General features: G+C 31.0%; 1 long non-coding RNA gene across 1 annotated transcript; it reads left to right on the top strand.

The window, feature by feature from the left end:
• The first annotated feature begins 14,208 nt into the window (after positions 1 to 14,208).
• LOC143083230 (uncharacterized) lies at positions 14,209 to 19,218 on the top strand. The gene is made up of 3 exons (XR_012980595.1): positions 14,209 to 14,790; positions 16,487 to 16,689; positions 17,717 to 19,218. It is a non-coding gene; the product is annotated as an uncharacterized LOC143083230 (long non-coding RNA).
• The last annotated feature ends 293 nt before the right edge of the window (positions 19,219 to 19,511 follow it).

The following is a 19,511-nucleotide window of genomic DNA, read 5'->3' as shown; positions in this document are numbered from 1 at the left end:
AAATTAACTTCATTTTTAATGTCAAGTTATTGGTGTTTTATCTATCATTATGTATTGTTCGGCTTTAATTATGAAAACGATTGCTAATTTTCGTTCGGTGGTCAATATAAAGGGACGAATACGTTGTTTGTCGTCTATTATGATTGTTTATTGTTTGGTTTTTTGATTGATCTATTAATTAGTTGAAAGTTGGTTTTTTTAAGTCTTAAGCAAAATATATTCTGCATAAAATGCCGAGTTTCATATTCCTTTTACAATTTTCTATACGATGTGGGTTATAGTAATTATCAATCGTCGAACATCGAACTGGGGTTGTTTCCATATTTATAATTTTTAGTTTTGCTGTTTTTAATGTATAATTGGCTTCTTCAAAAGCTTACAACATCTCACGATAATTTTCTTGAAATAACATGTTAATGCCGTGCGTTTCAGGCACATTTCTGGATTTACCTTTATCATAATTTTAAAATCAAACGGTTAAACATAATGAATGATAATTTTTGAGACAATTAAGGATTCTTTTCACAACAGAGGAATTGGTAAAAATTAATCAATGTCACCCAAGGTGTTGGAAAATTAGCTTTTAAACAAATTCTTATTAATCAACGGAAAATTCCATAAAAGTGAGACTGTGTTATCAATCATGACAACTCAGCCGAAGAAACCCTCTGGGATAACATAGATATTTTCAAATTATTTCGTTTGATGTAAACTTGTTTTTATTTAAATTAGGATAATATCATAATGAATCCTGACATGTTATTAACTGATAAAGTTATCGCAGTAATGGGCAATTCCTGAAAATGACATTTCAATTATATTGATATACATTGTAGTTCTCTAAATATTGTTCATCTCATGTTTTGATAAGTGAACTTACTACCTTGTCAAGGTCGCTGATGAAATATTGAAATATTTATATATTTTTTTCTTTAATGTAAATGCAATTTACAAAATCCCAAATGATTTAAAAAAAAACAACAAAAAAACTTGGTTTATAATACATGTATAATGATGCGTGTTTTGCAAGATGTCATAATCACTAAACACACAAGTGATAACATAAAGCTGGCATATATGTTAATTTTATTTAAACCATATTCATAAATCAAAGTTGTTTCAGAAAAAATGTCAAATGACACAGAAATTGATATTCTGCATTTTACGTAATGTCCATGATTGATCTTTCGAACGGCCAATCTGTCACAGAAATTACCTTCTAAAACGAGGTCACTTTTCGACTTTCAAAAATAAGAAAAGCTCAACTCGTATACATGTAGTTAGCAATGAAAGACCTCAAATGAAAAATGTTAAAAAATTCAAACGTGGAAATCGCAAGGCTATTTAAGAATTTTTATTTTGATGAACAATTTGATGGTTATTCCAGAAATTGGTCAGGGACAAAAAGAGACAAAATATACCGATGTAGATCCGATGAAACATTCTACATTATTAAAATTTATATTAAAACATGTCTTTCATCAGATGTTCGTATTGTTACATTTGTAGTTAGTTCTTCAATAATGGTAATCTGTTGATACTTAAATCATTGTCTAGGCTTGATATTATACCAGTCAAGTGTGAGGAAACACCGATAAACAAAGAAAACGTCATGTTTTCTATCAGCAAAAGACATAAACCATGCAGTTAACGAAATAATATTTATGTATGTTCATAAATTGAAAAAAAATATGTATGAACAACAGAAGCAATACAAAGGTATTAGAAAAAAAAAAAAAAAACGCTTCCACTTGAAACGAATAAAGATATTGAAACCATTACAATTTTTGTTATATATATGTGTATCTGATTTTTGAGCGTTATACATGTTATAAGTGACTTGTAATCACAGTGTATGTGTGAAATAGAAATTTTAAAGCTAAAAAATTGCGAATGTATATCGGGAAAAGTTTTAATAGATGAGCATTTCATATTTTTGATGGATATGATCAATGCTTAATCAAAATATTCAAGTTCAATATTATTTCTACGGAAGCTTTAATCATAGCGCCGATTTTTGTTAAATCTTGAAGGTTACATTTTTTTACCTTCAATAATCAAAAATACATATGAATTCTGTATTAAAGCTTTGTTTATTGAATATAATTGATTTCGTTGTATCATTTCTATATCAGGTCCATTGTTATTGATAAGCAGATGACTACAGTTAAGATGATCTTTGAAGTCATCATTTATCTTTTCAATTTATATCTTGTTGTAACAAACTGATGACATGGGGCAAAGAAAGATCATAATTTTGTTCACAAAAAGTAAAAACATATAACAGAAGAACTTGAGACAGACACATATAGAATGTGGCGAGATTGAATATGTTAGAGGGCTTCCAAATGATTTCTAACATGGAATAGTAGTGTAACAGTACACTCTATAACAATATGTTGAAGAGAGCTTAACTCATTAGATTAAAAAAGAAAAAAAATATGGATATATTGTACTACATTTACAAATGTAAGTATACAATGGATGAATCTACATAGCTGCATCTGATGTTGTCCTGAGGATGTGAGTTTAAATCAATTTTTTATGTAATATTATCGCTATGGGCGCTCACATATTTTCAATCCCGTGATTATATGAAGCGTTGTGCCAATTTGTTTAAGTTGTTTGTCATTTACATATATCATAATTTTTTTGTGTTGACTGATTTATTGATTGTAGTTGTTTGTGTAACATCTTGCGGAGAATATTTCATTCATTTTTGCTTGAGTGTGTCGTTTTGGTGTCCTCTTATGTCACACTACACTATGCTGATTACTGTAAATTTCAGAAACTACAAAATGTATTGCATTCATTTATTTTCGCAATATTTGAAAAAATGCCCACATTGATGATCTATTGCTATTGGGGGGAAAGCTGCATACAGATATATGTATCAAATATAAGAATGTGAGTGTTTACTTTTGCAGTAATCAAAAAGTCGTCTCAATAATTGCATTAATAAAAAGTTGGCATCAATTCTCAATTTACAGTTTATTCATTATCGAAGGCCATTCGTTTACAGTTTATCATTTTTCTTCTCTTGGTAAAAAGTAAAATAACAAAAATATTGAACTCAGAGGAAAATCTAAAAAGTCCATAATCACATATTCCTGAATTGGTACAGGCAGTTCCTATGCACCCATATTTTGACTATTTTATTTATTATGTCTGTTTAGTTCACACATCGTTGTAAATATAACGGAACTTGATGAGACTGTCGTACAAAGTGAGAGGTTAAGCGCTATAAAACCAGGATCAATCCAACATTTTCTGCACTTTAAAATGCCTATACCAAATCAGGAATACGACAGTTGTTGTCCATTCGTTTTTTAAGTGATTCGTCATTTGATTTTGCTATGCGATTAGGGACTTTCCGATTATATTTTCCTCGGAGTTCAGAATTTATGTGATTTTACTTTTGTCTTATTGAAATGTCATTTCAATTATAATGATACAATTTGATCATTTTATGTTTTCTAAAATACATAAATCAATATTATTAAGGTCACTAGGTGAATGATGCACATAATTCATATATCTAGATCTTTTCCTAAAATTTAATCACCAAGAACATTGCCTCGACTGATATAATAATCATTTGATTGTACTATAATCATGAATGAAACTGCTGGATGTCACCATAAAACGAATAATTGATATGAAACAATTTATTTTATCTTATTCTTGGACACCTTATCTTTCCTTGAGTAAACCTGTCAAATGCAAATATGAAAATGCAGTTATTTTATTTATCTAAACAGATAGCTACCCCGAAAATCTGCCACAATAACAAAAGATGTCATAGATAGTTCAAGACTGTGTAAGGGCAAAGTGACAGTCATAGGTTGCAATCATAGCTTGAATATTGTTACAAATAGTATCAACTGTATCAATTTTGAAATCGTAGTTAGGTTAACGTTATCCAATTTTCAGAAGTAGAGAAGAAGGTTTAGCGTGTATATGCTATAAGTTTCATGTATGTCTGTCCCTTGTGCTACTTTAACGTCAATAGCTGTATTTCAGTGGTTTGTGTTGGTTACTGTCTGTTTTAACATATTATAGTTTAATATAAAAGAGAAGATGTGGTATGATTGACAATGAGACAACTACCCACATGAGACCACCATGACACAGAAATTAACATATATAGGTCACCGTACGACCTTCAACAATGAGCAAAACCCATACCGCATAGTCAGCTATAAAAGGCCCCAAAAAATGACAATGTTAAACAATTAATTTAAAAAAAAAAATGAAAATAAGGTTTTGTCAGATATCAGGTTGTTTGATTTTTGTCTTTAGTATTTATTGACTTTTTGTCATTTTTCGGCTTTTAATTGCTGACTAAAGTTTTTCGGTTGAAAAACCTACAATGACATAAAACAAACTAAATCCACTTTACTTGAAATTTAATTTGGAAGTTGTGCATTGACAACTAGTTTCCAGCTCAATATAATTTAGTCTATGTTCTGTGCTGAATCAACTTAATAGTGAAAACAAATATATAAATGTATTTTTAATAAAATGGTCTAACCCATGTTTGTGATCTTTTTTCAAATGTTGAAACAAGGATATGGTATAAATATATTTTTCCAAAATAAATTTACGATCAAGGTTTGTGAAAAAAAAAATGAAATAGTACTAGTACAACTTTAGTTAGTTTAAAAATGTTGGGTTAAAATTGATATTAAAAAATGAACGAATCAAATCTATCAAATCTATTATAATATTTACACCAACGGTCACTTTGGCTATCCACCACAGTTTTACACGTATAATCTCATATATCTCACATCACCAACAACATGTATATTGTTTTTTGTGTGATGAATGAAGCAGTAGGCATTGTTTGTAATTTTATTTAAGTGTTCTTGTCATTAGTTGTACATATACATCATTAGCCTAGAAATTGACAAAGCAAAGGACGAATTTGTATATAAATCCCACCGATTTCTTCTGATGACACATGGTAAATTAAATAGTGTTTGCAACAGATTATTGGCATATTGACCTTTCAACAGAGCATCTGTAGCGAGTCCCAGTATACATTTGAATGGGTTTCATTTGCGATTTTACCTTCCTTGATATTTATTCTTCTTATTTAACAGGAGATGTTTTCTAAGTATCAGCTGGAAACAGTTAGTTTCATGTGTTTATTTCACTTATGTCAGTGTATTTATTATTTTGGTCTATAGCACCGAGAAAACTAAAAAATACGGATACTGACACTTCTTCCATAATTTGGGAAAACATAAAACAAGCATGTTTATATTTAAATGAAAATATTGCGATATTAATTAACAACGGCAACAGAACCTAAAACTGTAAAACAAACACACAAAAGGCAAGTTTGAAAGCGAAATGAAGTAAGGGTAAAACGCATTCTCAGCAAAATGAATTGACTAGACAGATCAAATACAACTTGGACAATTTCTTAAAATTTTTAAAGTATAAATAAAGGCTACAGCAGTATACCGCTAATCGAATAAAGTGACATAAAAAAGTATATGTGATTGTCTCTGTGGTTTTTGAACATTTCCAGTGCCATTCTTAAAAAATACATTTCATTTTGTTTTTATGTTTCGTTTATAAATATTTTGAATATCATTGGTTTGAGGATTGGGATATAAATGTTCTTATATTCGTTTGAAAAAGGTCAGTTCCTGTATGTCCTCCATATTATAAACTCAATTCAAATTATGTCCATGTGACCACGTATATAGGGTCTTGAATTATTCTGTTACAATACAGACTATAATGATTAATCCATTTGTTTGTCCAGATAGTTTCAACTTTCAATGTGAGTTAACATTCAATGTGACTGTTTTGCCAGCTCGCATTGAAAGATATAACTTACCTAGGTACATGCATGTTGTTATTTAAGGCCGTATGGTGACGTATTGTTGATAATTTCTACGTCATTTAGTTTCTGGTGGAGAGTTTTTTAAATTGTTAATGACATATTATCTCCTAGTTTAATACATAAAAAAAAAAAACACTTTGATCTCCTGTTGAATCATTCACCTATACTTTCAAGTGTAAAGTACATTTAAATCTAAACGTACACAGCGTTTTAATTTTTGGTTACGTTGTAATACTTACGTAGCAATTACAAGTAAATATACTAAAATTCCCAAAGGGAAACCGTTCTTTTTTGTTTCGTGTGTCATGTTAATTGGAAAATTAACAAAAGCGATTATTTATTGTTTGCTGTATTTTCATCATAATTGATATAACCTTAGCATTTTAGAGTACACTTCAAGAATGATTACTAAGAATTGGACTATACAATTCTTAACTTTATTTTGTTTGGATTCAATTTCCTACAGCAATCGATAATTTCAAACTCGCATTGTAAACTAAATGCAATCAATGAACTGCTGTTAACGCCTTTTCAGTTAAAATTTTGGATGCAAACAGACAAGTATGTAAGTCTTTGGCAACGATTTTTTTTTCAAATGTTCAAAAAAATTTTTACATCACTCTCTTGTTTTAGGTAATGGTTGTGCGCCTACGCCCATGTCTAATCCAGGGATCACATCAACTAGGTGTCAATTGGTTGAAGTTGTTTACCGTCCATTGCGACTATTTATTGTTTGATTTTGATGAGTCTATTGATTGCTTGAAAGTTGGTTGCTTTATGTCTTATATAAAAATATTCTACACACTATGACGAGTTCCCTTTTTCTTTTTTATAATTTACTATACGATATGGGTTATATTATCTGGTTCTATTGTGTTGATGATTTGCTTGTCCGTTGACATATTTCCGGTTAAATTTATTTGTATAGTGCAATTTATTGTTTTGTCCAATAATATTACGCATATTCGGAAATCATATCATGCCAAGGTTCTTGGATGCATTATGTAAGTGCTATGTGATAGAATTAAACGTGTTAGAACTTTGCAACCTTTAATTTGCTTTTTTGTAATTACATAATACCTAATACGAGTTCTGCTTCATTAAATATAATGGAATGCTCCCCTTCTGTGACAATACTTCATTATAACATGTAAATATTAAATCAAAGAATGTAACTGATAAATTGTCGTCAACACACCATCACGTACGATTTAATTTAACTTTCGGGAATCCAACTGAAAGAATGCGTAATCGCTTGTATTTTATTTTCTGTTTCTATACAGTGTATTCCGGTGTAAACTTCATATGTTTGAAATAGAAAACGAAAGTCATTACAAAATCAATTGAAGCATGGACAGACCAGTTATAATAAAATTTAATGAAGTATAGCAAATATATAATATTAATTTGAAATAGTTTATTGGCTTCAGGTTTCTTGTAATGTATTCAAATGTGTTGTTTGTTGTTGTTGCTTTATTGGTCTGCATTTATGTATTTGAAACAAAGCCATTGATTTTGGTAGGCTCACATTTTGCAAAATCAAGATTAACTGCAATGATGTCATAATTTAGGTTATTTAGAATGTTATTTAAATTTTAAATAATGTATAGTAGAAATAATGGACTTTTACGAATCTATTATAAAGTTCCAATAGTAAGTACTCTGTCAGAATCAACAGCTGTGAATACAGAGTAAGTCTCTTATGTTTAGTGTATTCATAAACAAAAGTGTTAAACAAATACTTGAATTCGAGAGAAATAAACATTTAATGTAAATTAGCTCGTCACATATACCAGCCTCCAAATTATGTACGCCTGGTACACGTTTTATCTATAAAGAACAAATCAGTGACTCTTAGGGAAAACAAAAATTAAAAGCGAAATAAAGTAAGCAATTGAAGTGCATTGGAGACCGTAAACTCCCACAAAGGTTCTGCACAGCTTATACAATCACGGTAAACAGTTCTAACACTATTTAGGTCAACTAATGATACTATGTAGTATAATTCCAAGTTTTGTTAAAGTTAGGCACATCACAATCAATCAATCTGATAGGTTTACATCCATGAATATTTGTTTGTGCACAATGATTCACCATCTAAAATGAAGATAACAGTGTCAGAGGATTGGTTGTGCATCAACAGATAATTAAATAGGAAGACAGAAATACAAGATACAGACTAATTGTAAACGTATTGGTCCCTTGGCGTATAGACTATAAAACCATTGTTTTTTCTTTTTGAATGGTTATACACCAGTAATTTTGGAGCCCTTGATAGCTTGTTGTTCTGTGTGAATCTATGCTCCGTGTTAAAGGCCGTACATTGACCTATAATGGTTTACTTTTATAAATTGTTATTTGGATGGAGAGTTGGCACTCACACCACATCGTCCTATATCTACTTGGTTTGAACGGTTGAAATTAAGTTGAATGTTAAATCTAATTATGTCGATATTTGTTAAGGTGCATTGACTTCAATATATCTGTATAATCTTGAGTATGTACTCAAACATCTTAAGCGAAGCAAGTTATATCACTCGAGTAAATTTTGCGGTTCAAAGAAGTCTTTTCTTGGTGATTGTGTTACTTTATTTGAATTTAGATTCTCGTTTTACGTATAGTGCAAAGATTTCAACATTTGCACTAATATCCTATTTCTAATTACAAATGTACGAGGAAGCTTTGCCCATTTAAATGTGATGGATGTTATGCAATTTTGTTCAAAAAAGAGTTTATTATGAATGTCTGGATTTTGTTATGAAACTATTTTGACGATATAACGCTTATATTAGGTAAAAAACAAATTGTATATAGCTGATTCAATGCCTTACGTGACAAACTTTTTTCAGAATATCTTACCGTTTACACGCCATGAGCATGTGAGCAATAACTACTATTTAAAACTTCTAGGAGGCAATTCAGGTAAACAACACACGAACCATTGAAATGTGTAAACTAAAATGAACTTATAAAATGATAATACAATTCAAATATAATGTTTGCGTATATGTTCCGTACAATGGTGTGCCTTCTTAAAAATTTATTTATAAGCGTTGTGACTGTCATTTCCGCTTATGCTTAACTAGTAATTGCTCTCCAAAATATTCCCTTTGTAAATATAATGATACATACTTACTAAGGAAACATCCTTGCTGAGAAACTTATTTTATTAAATACTATTTGACTAAATTACATTGAGCTCAATAGAAATGTATTTTAAATGCCACATTAAAAAAAAGTCTGTGCTACTATGAAGAAAAAAAGTCACATAATACTACAAGTCAGTTGGTCTTTATTCTTTCTGTGCCATGGCGTTAAAGTTTAATTCCGACTTATAACTTTAAATGTTTATTCGGTATTTTGTCACCACGCTTTTGTCACTTGAATTTAAGCAAACGATATGCCATTAGCAATGTTATCGTGGGTAAAAATATACTCTCACATCAACGAATTAGATCCAGTTTTGTTCAGCCTGTATGTTGTCACTTTATAGTGTTCAATCTTGAGTTATTTTGTGTTGGCTTCATCACGAGTTGATCACCGTTCGCTTTATATCAAGAGAACACGTAAACATATCGTTTGAAATTAACACTGTTACAAATATCACAACCCCTGTAGGACAATGAAATAAAAATAGCTAAATCTTTCAAACGTAGAAAACCTCATAGAGGACAGAACAAAACATATATAGCATCTTTTAATATATTCCATTTCATTCAATATGCTTGCATGCACGTTGGGAAAGAAAACATAAACACTGGCCATTTTCACAGCAAAATAATCGTTTCAATTAGTTAAAAAATTGACACCTAGGAGAACTAAATGTATCGATAAATTTCATTGACCACTTGCATTGGTCAAAACTTTTTTGTTATTGTAGAACTTCTGACTTTCAATTGGATTTCTTAAACTTCCATGGAAAGTATATTAAAGTCAATTGAAATAAAAACAATGACATGTTGCGACATATCATAAAATTGAGAATGGAAATGGGAAATGTGTCAAAAAGACAACAACCGGACCATAGAGCAGACAACAGCAGAAGGTCAGCAACAGGTCTTCAATACAGCAAGAAATTGCAGCACCCGGAGGCGTCCTTCAGCTGGCCCCGAAACAAATATATATACCAGTTCAGTGATAATGAACGCCATACTAAACTCCAAATTGTACACAAGAAACTAAAAGTTAAAATAATACAAGACTAACAAAGGCCAGAGGCTCCTGACTTGGGACAGGCGCAAACATGTGTCGGGGTTAAATATGTTTGTGAGATCTCAAACCTCCTCCTATACCTCTAGCCAATGCAGAAAAATAAACGCTTAACAAGAAAAAATACGCACATTAAAATTCAGTTCAAGAGAAGTCCGGGTCTGATGTCAGAAGATGTAACCAAAGAAAATAAACAAAATGACAATAATACATAAATAACATCAGACTACTAGCAGTTAACTGACATTCCAGCTCCAGACTTTATAAACAGATGACATCATACCACATATAGTCTGTATAAGAAAATAACGAACCTCTCATTAATCTTAAAGTTGCTTGTGGTAGTCCAATCCGATGATTTAGAGAACGATTTTAGTATGTTTGTTGATAAAATTACCAAAATTAATCATTTGAACATAATGCTAGCACAGGCAAGCTGTATGTGGCAAGGAGTCACATGCATGCACCACATGATGCTTATATACTACAAATTCTACGAAGCAATTCCGTTAGACAGAACCTGACTAAATGTATATTGGTATATATATGTACAGTTATGAGAACTAATAATCTTACATCTTCTAAGTATTTTTTACTTATATGTTGGCATTACATGTATATATGTTGGTCACGCTGTTATCCAACTGCTTATTATGTCTTTACACTACAAATAGTTGTGAAGCTTACCACACAAATCATGCAAATGGTGATACAACTATGAAACTTTGTAAGACATATCTATAGGTGTATTAAATCAATATATTGCTTCACAACCCCTGTAGGACAATGAAATAAAAATAGCTAAATCTTTCAAACGTAGAAAACCTCATAGAGGACAGAACAAAACATATATAGCATCTTTTAATATATTCCATTTCATTCAATATGCTTGCATGCACGTTGGGAAAGAAAACATAAACACTGGCCATTTTCACAGCAAAATAATCGTTTCTATTAGTTAAAAAGTTGACACCTAGGAAAACTAAATGTATCGATAAATTTCATTGACCACTTGCATTGGTCAAAACTTTTTTTTTATTGTAGAACTTCTAACTTTCAATTGGATTTCTTAAACTTCCATGGAAAGTATATTAAAGTCAATTGAAATAAAAACAATGACATGTTGCGACATATCATAAAATTGAGAATGGAAATGGGAAATGTGTCAAAAAGACAACAACCGGACCATAGAGCAGACAACAGCAGAAGGTCACCAACAGGTCTTCAATACAGCAAGAAATTGCAGCACCCGGAGGCGTCCTTCAGCTGGCCCCGAAACAAATATATATACCAGTTCAGTGATAATGAACGCCATACTAAACTCCAAATTGTACACAAGAAACTAAAAGTTAAAATAATACAAGACTAACAAAGGCCAGAGGCTCCTGACTTGGGACAGGCGCAAACATGTGTCGGGGTTAAATATGTTTGTGAGATCTCAAACCTCCTCCTATACCTCTAGCCAATGCAGAAAAATAAACGCTTAACAAGAAAAAATACGCACATTAAAATTCAGTTCAAGAGAAGTCCGGGTCTGATGTCAGAAGATGTAACCAAAGAAAATAAACAAAATGACAATAATACATAAATAACATCAGACTACTAGCAGTTAACTGACATTTCAGCTCCAGACTTTATAAACAGATGACATCATACCACATATAGTCTGTACAAGAAAATTACGAACCTCTCATTAATCTTAAAGTTGCTTGTGGTAGTCCAATCCGATGATTTAGAGAACGAATTTAGTATGTTTGTTGATAAAATTACCAAAATTAATCATTTGAACATAATGCTAGCACAGGCAAGCTGTATGTGGCAAGGAGTCACATGCATGCACCACATGATGCTTATATACTACAAAAGTTACGAAGCAATTCCGTTAGACAGAACCTGACTAAATGTATATTGGTATATATATGTACAGTTATGAGAACTAATAATCTTACATCCTCTAAGCATTTTTTACTTATATGTTGGCATTACATGTATATATGTTGGTCACGCTGTTATCACACTGCTTATTATGTCTTTACACTACAAATAGTTGTGAAGCTTACCACACAAATCATGCAAATGGTGATACAACTATGAAACTTTGTAAGACATATCTATAGGTGTATTAAATCAATATATTGCTTCAAAACTTACATCTAGAAATTGACAATGAGGGTCGGCTGAAAACAAAACTTTACGACAAAAGAGATGATTTCAGCTTTCCAATTGTGAACTTTCCATTTCTAAGTACCAATATTCCAGCACACCTGCATACGGGGTATATATCTCCCAATGGATACGATATTCCGTGCTTGCATTTCCTATCATGATTTTCTTGATAGAGGGTTGCTTTTCACAAGGAAGCTATTACACCAAGAGCTCCAAATTGTGAAGATGAAATCATCCCTCCGCAAATTTTACGGACGCCATCACGAGTTGGTTGACTGTTATGGAATAACCGTTTCACAAATGATATCGGATATGTTCCTTACGTCGTAACTACAATCCCCTTCCCTTTCATGAATGTGACCTACTGAATTAGACTATTTACCGGATTTGTTATCACATAAGCAACACGACGGGTGCCATATGTGGAGCAGGATCTGCTTACCCTTCCGGAGCACCTGAGATCACCCCTAGTTTTTGGATGGGGTTCTATTGTTTATTCTTTAGTTTTCTATGTTGTGTCATGTGTGCTGTTGTTTGTTTGTCTTTTTCATTTTTAGCCATAGTGTTGTCAGTTTGTTTTAGATTTACGAGTTTGACTGTCCCTTTGGTATTTTTCGTCCCTCTTTTAATAGACAGTACTTACATTCATTTCTAGAATTTTCTCAAATATCAAGATATATGTGTTCCAGGAAGTAAACCAAACAAGCAGATTACAGATATCGTCCTTAACAATGTGTACGTCTTGCACGAGTTTTATCTAATAAAAATAGTCAAATACTAACCAAAAAAATTAAAAGGCCAATAACAGAGCGTAGTTCAAGCGAAAATTCATGATGCTTAGATTGGAACAACCGAACTGCTTTATTCAGACAGTCGTGAATGCTCTGTACAAGCCATTTTTTTTATGGTGCTCAAATGTTTGATGGAAGTTTATATGTATACAATGTCTACCGTAATTCTTAACACGTTTAAATGGATACGGGGGGAGGGGGGACTACTAGCACGCACTCAAATTACTGTAAATAAACCAAAAGTGTAATTTACAGTTAATAAACGGCCTGTTTTGTCAATATAGTTTAGAATATTTTACATTGTGCATATCAAATCATCTGAATGCAAGTATAACACGGCCAACACTTTTTGAATTCAGAGAGGTAATGATCTACCTCAAGTTTAAACGAATCACTTTATTTATAACCTAATTTGTATCCCTTATATTGTTTGGTTCTACTGGGTTGATTACTTACTTGTCCATGGATATTTTTTTGGTTGCATTTGATTTGTATAGTACAATTTACTCTATTTCTAGTGTCAAATGATATTACACATTTCGGAAATCAAGGTTATTGGCTGCACTATCGTAGTGCTATACAATTATACTAAATGTGTTAGCAGTATACGACCTATAATTTGCTTCTCTATTACATAATACCTAAGAACAGTTATTTTTAATTTGAATCTAATGAGAATTTTCCCCTGTGCAACAACAATTAATTATAACATGTAGATATTAAATAAATGAATGTTAACTATAAAATGTGGACGAAAAACCATCACGTTCGATTTAATTTAACATTCGGGAATTCAATTGAAAGAATGCTCAATCGCTTGTATTTTATTTTCTGTTTCATATAAGTTTCATCAGTATTACAGTACAGTTTAATCCGGTATAAACTAAACATGTTTGAAATAAAAAACAAAAGTCAATGTAAAATCGTTTGAAGCATGGACAGACTAGTTATAAACAGATTTGATGAAGTTGAGCAAATATATAATAGTGATTTGAAATAGCTTATTGGCTTTATATTTCTGGCAATTTATTCAAATGTGTTGTATATTAATGTTGCTTTATTGGTCAGCATTTATGTATTTGAAACAAAGCCATTGATTTTGGCAGGCTCACATTTTGCAAAATAGAGATCAACAGCAATGATGTCATAATTTTGGTTATTTAGAATGTTATTTAACAGTAGGACAACCGGAAGCGCCTGAGTAAGGATTTCGGTGCTCAGTGATACGGTTCACTGGACGACGTTGTCAACACGTAATGGCGGCCATTATTTGACGTTGGATTTGGCATTCCACGCTGAAAAGTTGCATTTATGACATTCTTGGATGCTTAAACTTTATGCTAAGCAACACAAAAGGTAAAGGTTTATTCCAGATATTTCAGTTAATTATTATCAAATAAGTCGGATCCAAAGAAATGATTTAAACGGCAAAAATAAAATGTAAAATTATATCAAACATGAAAATTAAAATCCAATATATCATCATTTCCTTTTCATATACTAGTATTGAATGAATTACATTCGGATTTCGATCTAAGGTATCCGCACTTGTCTCCGGAAATATTACACCCACACAAGTTGTCAACATCCGTTTTTAAACTGGTCAAGGTGTTCTTCGTTCTTCACGATCTCCATGGAAAATATTCACGCTTTCACTTTTTGCTCAGATAATACTAATAGAACATTGTAAACCTCTAACTGCAAATACTGACCAAAATGAATCAAATTCGAAAGCACGTATGATCCCGTTTCATGCCGATTGTAAGTTCTCTAAAAAGGGGGGTAATTTCAAGGCCCCCAAAATTGCAAAATATAGGCTACTTAGGCTACACGAATTTTGCTGAACGTCGTGGGTTCAACTCAAAAGTGGACCCACTTTTACTGTTTGCTATTTTATACCTGGTACAATATTTAATTTGGAAAAAAAATATTTGTGTCCCTAATTTCATATAATATGTACACCAAAATGTACATGTAATATTCATAAAAATTAAATCTTTCATAAACATAAAATACAAAGGGAGGCGATTACAGGCACAGACTCCTCTTTCCCATATAAAAAAAAAGATAGCCATCATGATGCATCCTCTAAATTCATATCTCATATTTTAAAAGAAATTTACACATTGAAATAACCACTGAATTTCCATCCCATTTCAGAGCTTACACATGCATTAAAATGTATCCCCATGACCAAGAACTATTACAAATTTACGGTCTCACTAATTAGCGACAAGGAGAATTTTAGCGACAAGAATCGTCAAGAAGCGACAAGAAGAATTATTTTAGCGACAAGAAACTATTTAGCAACAAGAAAACATTTTTTTTCCTTAAAATTACTTATTCCAAATAAGTATTAAAAGAATATGCAAAAGAAAACAGTTTTAGCAACAAAAACATTAATATTGATACAAAAAAAATTGATAAATTTATTTACATGATATTTTATCATTTATTATGTTTAACAGTATTACGTTTACCCTGTTTATTATGATATTACTTTTACTTGTTTTAGAACAATAATATATTTATCTTATAATTTGTTTTTTTTAAAATTCTCTTTGTACAATTTATAATAAACTTGCAGAAAATACAGACACAAATTGTGAAATACAAAGAACTGAAATCAGAGACATGTATATATACATATATATGTCTTTGCTGAAATAAAAAAAAATATCAATTTATTTCTGCCCGTATATTAAAAAAAAAAATTGAATGTATATATTTCTTTACATTTAATAAAAAAAAATGTGTTCTTGTCGCTAAATAGTCTTCTTGACGAATCTTGTCGCTAATTAGTGAGACCCCAAATTTAATATGCCTGTACAGATATTTTATATCCATTATGTTATATTATTCCTATAGGCTATAGTCATATATATATACAAACTAATCATGCTAATTAGAAATGATAATCCATTGATAATATTAATTACTTTCAAAAAATGTACTCTAACTACATTAATATCATAATATTATCAAATTAATGGTGTTATGACAGGGTGGTTCATGGATTTAAATTAAAACTAGGTTGTGAGTGCCCCCAAAATCAAGGATTTGTATACAAATCCTTGCCAAAATGTATAAAATTTCAGCTTGCATTTATTTATGTACACTATTATAATATGTTTTCTTTGCCTGTAACTTTTGTGTATTGAGCAGAAATGCTAGAGGCATAATCATTTATAATACATTATAAATATATAAAATTGAGAATGGAAATGGGTAATGTGTCAAAGAAACAGCAACCCAACCAAAGAGCAGACAACAGCTGACGGCCACCAATGGGTCTTCATTGGAGCAAGAAAATATGTTTTTTCTTGGTAATTTATTTGGCAAATTTTTATTCATGTGTTGATAATAACAATGCAAAATTAATTTTGTTTAATTTTGCTTTGAATAATTTAGTATAATTGATTTAGTAGATGTATGTACATTTGCTGTATATTTACAGGATGGAGAAGGATGTTCACTATGAATCAAAAATTCAAAACAGAGAACTTTTATATATCAACAAAAACACTTGCAGAACATGCACATATATGATATACATACAGCAAGAAAACAGTAATCAAATGGAATGTCAAAGACGAGTAATGCTGAAAGCAAAATTATTTTGTTTAAAATAGAAAACAATATGACTAGAATATATTTAGGGTAAGTAATCCAAATGTGTCTGTTCAGGGTAACATCAGTGGGTTATTTACAATGCGCTATGATTTCAATCCCACAAATATGAAACAAACATGATAGACATTATGAATTAACACTATTTTGATAAGGAAATAGACTGAAAATATTTTACATTTAACAGTCAGATAAGAAAATTGCCAATGGAATAATTTTGGAATGGAAGTTAAAATTTATAGTTTATAGGTTCAAGAATTATACACAGACTTTAAGGCCAAATGGTATACTTTTAATAGTTTAAAGATTTTATACTACATGTATTATCTATTCTGTATAATTTCAAGATAGTTTCATTTGGATTTAAAACCTAATTTCAAAAATGAAGGGTACAGTAATTTAAAATTAATTTATAAAGATAAAAAACAATATAAGGGAATTAACTCTTACAAGATGTGCATCATATCCATGAGAATATCAAAAGTGTTTTTTAATAAACTTTACCATTTTTTTCAGATAAGAGAATGTTAAAAATGTCTGCTTGTCATGTTTTGGAATTTTTGTCAGATTTTCGGAATCCTCTGATTTTATCCATTGAATGCCTTAAAAAAATTTCCCCATGAACCCCCATTTTTCTTTTTATAAATCTTTTACATGTATAATTATTAATCATTTGTAAAAGTCTTATAAAATTTTATTTATTTTTTTAATTTAATAGTATTTGAGAACTTTAACTGGTCAATGATAAAGCTATGAAAAATCAAGAGAGAACATTTTCCCGCCAAAATTCCAATGGCTAATATCTCGAAAACAACCACATTGACCCCTATAATTTTTTGGCTTTTTTGATTTCTCAATTTATTCCCTATCAATACATATTAGTTTTATGAAAAGTTATTTATTTTGAAACTGAGCAGCGAACATCCTTAAGCAGACCATATTTGGGTCAAAGATGCCCATAACAATGAAATATAATATATTAAATTATCATTCATCATTACTTTTCAATTGAATCAACTAACTTTATTTAATAACAAAATATTTTTTTTATTTTCAGTACACAACACATCCTGTCAGAAGAATAATTTTACTGGAGGATTAAAATGTTGATACCTGGAATCAGCAATGTATATGAAATTTGTTATGAGAGATATATTCATGTACAGAATGGTAACCGAGGTGCTTCAAGTGTTTATTAGCAGACATTTTTGTTGAATTTATGCAGAATGGAATAAATGAAACTTAAGCTGACTACGGGCTCAATGTGTAGTAAAAAGAGGATTTTGAAATATGCGAGACTCATCAACATTAAAATGTGTATAAGTGAAATGCCACCATATTTAGTAAAAAAAATCAGATTATTGACTCAGCTGTTTTCGTAAAAAAAGTTTCAAAGCAATATCACTGTTGTATAGTTAACAACTATAAGATTCCTCATTTTTGTCGAGTCTGCGACTTTGGTTGCAGAAAGCTCGACAAAGGGAAAGTGATCCAGCCGCTACAGCGACGACGTTAGATAACTACTTAAAAGCTTTATATTTTAGAAGGTTAAAGACCTGGATGCTTCATCCTTGGTATATGGATGCCTCATGTTACGAAGTTTCCGTCAGTCACATGTCCAATTTCCTTGACCTCATTTTCATGGTTCAGTGACTTCTTGAAAAAAAGGTTAAGATTTTTTGTAATGTTAAATTCTCTCCCATTATAAGTAATAGGATAACTATATTTGGTATGTCATACCTTGCAAGGTCCTCATGCCCGTCAGACAGTTTTCACTTGACCTCGACCTCATTTCATGGATCAGTGAACAAGGTGAAGTTTTGGTGGTCAAGTCCATATCTCCGATACTATAAGCAATAGGTCTAGGATATTTGGTGTATGGAAGGACTGTAAGGTGTACATGTCCAACTGGCAGGTGTCATTTGACCTTGACCTCATTTTCATGGTTCAGTGGTTACAGTTAAGCTTTTGTGTTTTGGTCTGTTTTTCTTATACTGTATGCAATAGGTCTACTGTATTTGGTGTATGGAATGATTGTAAGGTGTACATGTCTAGCTGGCAGGTGTCATCTAACCTTGACCTCATTTTCATGGTTCAGTGGTCAAAGTTAAGTTTTTGAGTTTTGGTCTTTTTTTCTAATACTATATGCAATTGGTCAACTATATTTGGTATATGGAAATATTTTATGATCTATATGTCAGTCACACAGGTTTTATTTGACCTTGACCTCATTTTCACAGTTCACTGCTCAATGTTAAGTTTTTGTTTTGTGTTTTCTTAAACTATGAGCAATAGGTCAACTATATTTGTTGTATGGAAGATTTGTTTGCTGTACATGACTACCTTAAACAGTTCATCTGACCTTGACCTCATTTTCATGTTTCATTGGTCAATGTTTAGTTTACTTGGTTAATGTTAAGTTTGTGTGACAGTTGTAATAAAGCTTTATAATTAGGACTATCAACATAATATCAATGATTAGTAAAGAAGGCGAGACATTTCAGCGTGTGCACTCTTGTATTGTATACTTCTGAAAAACAAATATATCTTCACTCTGGACTCAAGTGTTTCCCTTTTATTTTGCATGCGTTTAATTTAAAGAAAGCTCACTTTAACTTTTGGGCTTATTCAAGTTTTACCATTCCAGAATTATTTGACTTTTTTCATGGTAAATTAAGACGTTTACCTTTCACCCATATGTTGTAAAACTCAATTTTGCTTTGATATTTTTTCAAGAATTGAATCACAAGGCTGAATTTGATCAAATAAGCTCACTTTTCGATATTTATCACATATCACATACTTTAATAATCTATTAAATTGAAAATGGAAATGGGCAAGGTGTTAAAGAG

This window comes from Mytilus galloprovincialis, chromosome 7, assembly GCF_965363235.1.
Source record: "Mytilus galloprovincialis chromosome 7, xbMytGall1.hap1.1, whole genome shotgun sequence".
NCBI lineage: Eukaryota > Metazoa > Mollusca > Bivalvia > Mytilida > Mytilidae > Mytilus > Mytilus galloprovincialis.
Note: the sequence above shows the minus strand (reverse complement) of the source record. Positions and strands in the feature narration are given on the sequence as shown.